The 2,896-nt window shown below is 43.1% G+C and overlaps 1 pseudogene; it reads right to left on the reverse strand.

Moving 5' to 3' along the window:
* Positions 1 to 853: 853 nt before the first annotated feature.
* Positions 854 to 1,956, reverse strand: LOC124979456 (actin-like; annotated as a pseudogene).
* Between the last annotated feature and the right edge of the window lie 940 nt (positions 1,957 to 2,896).

The following is a 2,896-nucleotide window of genomic DNA, read 5'->3' on the forward strand; positions in this document are numbered from 1 at the left end:
GCCTATATTTTATTTGTCCCTGCTTCTCTCTAGCTCAGCTGTGTCAAACTTGCTATTAAAATCATGCATTTGTCTTCTTGGTTTTCATTATTATGTTTTTCAGTTCCTTAATTTCTAGTTGATCTATATTCAAATATGTAGCATCATTTCTTAGTTTCAAAATCTTTGCTCTAAATTTTAGGATTTTGTTTTGTTTTGTTTTGTTTTTACTAAAGTACTTTATTTTTCCTTACTCAATGAAGTGTTGCTGGGGCCTAATATTCTCACATTACAGTAGAAAAACAAAAATTTGTTATCTCATGAAAAATTGGGTACAAAAAACTTTATGTAAATTAAAATGAATAAACTTACAGGTATAAATGCAAACTGTTTCCAACTCAAGGCAAGTAATAACCAATGGTGGTCAGGCGGGAAAACTTTGGTAAGAACGGAAACTGGTTCCCACCCTGTTAGACTGGCAAGAACTGACAACTGGTCCAGCCAACTCTGCCAGCTAGAGCAATCCTGGAACAGTATGTCAGCTAACACATGAATACCCTTCACAGATCACTGCTGTGGTCTCAGATTCACTAAGCCATGAACTTATCTCTTGTATGTATGCTCTCACCTCAGACACCAGATGACCAAGTCATATGGACTAAGGGCTTAAATCAAAGATATGCATAGGGCATCAAACATATACCAAGAGAACAGTTAAGTTGAACACAAGGTCAAAATCAGCAACAAGCTCAACGATCCAGTACTCACATCAGATACAAGCTTCATGGACAAATTTCTTTTCAAAGGCTTATTCCAGTTTCATGAGGCTACCATGAGGTGTATACATTCTCCAAGGCAAATTAATACTTCAGAATCAGCTCATACAGCAGGTACCTGGCACCTGCTCCAACCATCTAGAAGCATTTGCAGTGGGCATCTGCTGGAAGGTAGACAGTGAAGCTAGGATGGAGGGGCCAGTCCACACAGAATACTTGTCCTCAGGGGGAGCAATAATCTTGATCTTCATGGTGCTAGGGACCAGGGCCGTGATCTCTTTCTGCATCTTGTCAGCAATGCCTGGATACATGGTGGTGCCTCTGGACAGCACAGTGTTGATATAGAGGTTTATGCAGATGACAAAGTCACACTTCATGATGGAGTTGAAGGTGGTATCATGGATGACCAGAGGATTCCATACCCAGAAAAGAGGGTGAGATGATTGCCTCTGGACACTGGAACCACTGATTGCTGATGGTGATCACCTTCCCATCAGGTAGCATGTATCCCTTCTCCAGGGAGGAAGAGGATTCAGCAGTAGCCATCTGCTCGAAGTCCAGGGCTACATAGCACAGCTTCCCCTTGATGTTACACACAATCTCCTGCTCAGCAGTGGTGGTGAAGCTGTAGCTCTTCTCTGTCAGGATCTTCATGAGGTTCTCTCAGATCCACCCAGCCAGGTCCAGATACAGAATGGTATAGGGAAGAGCACAGCCCTTGTAGATGGGCACTATATTGCGACCCCATCACCAGAATCCATGACAGTGCCAGTGGTGTGCCCAGAGGTGTACAGGGACCGCATGGCATTGATGGTCACATACATGGCCAGTGTGTTGAAGGTCTCGAATATAATCTGAGTCATCTTTCTGTTGGCCTTGGGGTTCAGAGGACCTCGGTCAGCAGCACCAGGTACTCCTTGGGGGTCACTAGTTGTACAAGGTGTGGTGCCAGGTCTTCTCCATATCATCCAGTTGGTGCTGAATGGGGTACTTCAGGGTCAGGATGCTGCACTTACACTGGGCCTCGTAGCCCACATAGGAGTCCTTCTGACCCATACCCACCATTATGCCCTGGTGGCAGGGGGCCAAATCATGAAGTGGAATCATGAAGTGACAGCCTGGGGGCGTCGTCTCCAGCAAAGCCAGCTTTGCACATGCTAGAGCCATTGTCAATGACGAGCACGGTGATTTCCTCTGCCATTGTGATTGGTGGAAGACTGGCTAAGGAGTGGTGGGAGGACATGGAGTGCAGGACAGCGGCAGCAAGTGAGACTCCTTTTTTCTTTCCCTTAACATTGCATATTGTATCACAATGTAGATCTAGTAATTCCCACAGCCCACAGATAGCCCTCTGGAACAACTTCTACTGAATGTTTTTTGACTGATTCTAGCTTATGCATTTTCATTCTGCTATCTTCTTTATCTTTGATTGTTTATTTGAATAACTATTTTCAAAAATAATTTGAGTCCTAAGATGATATTATATTCTTTCAGAGATGACTTTCTTCTGGTGAGAAGAAGTGTGTGCTAGGAGGTTTAAATTAAAACTTGAGAACTGTGAGAGTTAATTACCTGGCTGACAGCTTCTCCAGGCTCCTGCCCAGAGCAAGGGATGTTATACCAGGGCTTCCACATTTGCAATCACTGAATGGTAACTCTCATCTTTCCAGCTCAGAGAGACTATTGAATGCTAGTTTTCCCCACAGATGCACCTAGAGGATTGGTGGAAGTTTCCAGAACAGAGAGGGCAAGAAGGTGCTACCTCTCGGGGAGGGTCCCTCTTCCTGGTGGCCTAGGTCTCCGATTCCTGTTGTCTGCTGCCTCTCAATAGTAGATTATGATTTGAAATGACCCTAAGAAACAAGTGGCTCATTCTCTTTCTCACTTTTATATGAGGTCTCTCATTGGCTTAATAAGTTGTTTTACAGTCCAATTTCTTAGATGCCTTTGTCAGGAGATGATATGAATCTCTTGTTCAACATTTACTGGAAAGGTATGATCCATAAGGATTACTTTTCACAGAAATTTTTATGTAAACATATTTGAAAGAAATTAACAATCTATAAGTGTTTTGGAGATCTTAACATTATTAACTTTTGCCCTAAAACTTCCCAAAGGATGTCTATCTTAAGGAAAGAGAT

Source organism: Sciurus carolinensis, chromosome 3 (assembly GCF_902686445.1).
Source record: "Sciurus carolinensis chromosome 3, mSciCar1.2, whole genome shotgun sequence".
Taxonomy (NCBI): Eukaryota; Metazoa; Chordata; class Mammalia; order Rodentia; family Sciuridae; genus Sciurus; species Sciurus carolinensis.